Here is a 574-nt window from a genome sequence, read left to right on the forward strand (position 1 = left end):
CCTCTTTCTCCCTACCCCCCTTCACCCCCCTTCTCATTGGAAATTCTTGCCGGTGAGCATTGGGCAGTGAGCGTGTCTGGTCAAGGGAAGGAAGGAAGTGTCTTTCGTGTTCTCCTGTTCTTGTTGGCATCGATATCGCGCAAGAACATTGATGTGTGTTATTGTTATTGTGCTGAAAGTGCCGTTGAAAAATTTCATGCGACTGACTCGTCTCCTGCTACCTCTTTTTTTTTGAGAGAGAAAATTTGGTGTAATGTTTTTAGCGTTTTTATGGGTATAAGTTTAAGATTTTTGCTATGTGTGTTTACTAAGCCGTATCTTAAAACAGGTATTATTGAAGGAAAAGTGAAGTAAAAAAGATAAGAATTCATCCCTGCTCTAAAACCAGAAAAGAAAAATGTGTATGTAAAAGCTGTTGTGGCGACGAGATTTTCAGGGAAAATCCTGTGTAAGTTGTGTGTTTTCCTGGTCGTTGAGAGATTTACTAAAGTGGTTGTTTGATTAAGCCATTTGTTGGAAATTTGTAATGGAAAAAGGAGCCCGTTCCTTCGAAGTGTGCTTCTGATAACGTTCT

At 39.9% G+C, this 574-nt stretch overlaps 1 long non-coding RNA gene across 1 annotated transcript in view; it reads left to right on the forward strand.

Moving 5' to 3' along the window:
• LOC119586815 overlaps positions 1-574 on the forward strand; it is a 24,617-nt gene extending 24,043 nt beyond the window's left edge. The window contains exon 2 of the long non-coding RNA XR_005229969.1: positions 329-574. This is a non-coding gene — a long non-coding RNA (uncharacterized LOC119586815). The remainder of the gene's footprint in view (positions 1-328) is intronic.

This window comes from Penaeus monodon, chromosome 22 (genome assembly GCF_015228065.2).
Source record: "Penaeus monodon isolate SGIC_2016 chromosome 22, NSTDA_Pmon_1, whole genome shotgun sequence".
Lineage (NCBI taxonomy): Eukaryota > Metazoa > Arthropoda > Malacostraca > Decapoda > Penaeidae > Penaeus > Penaeus monodon.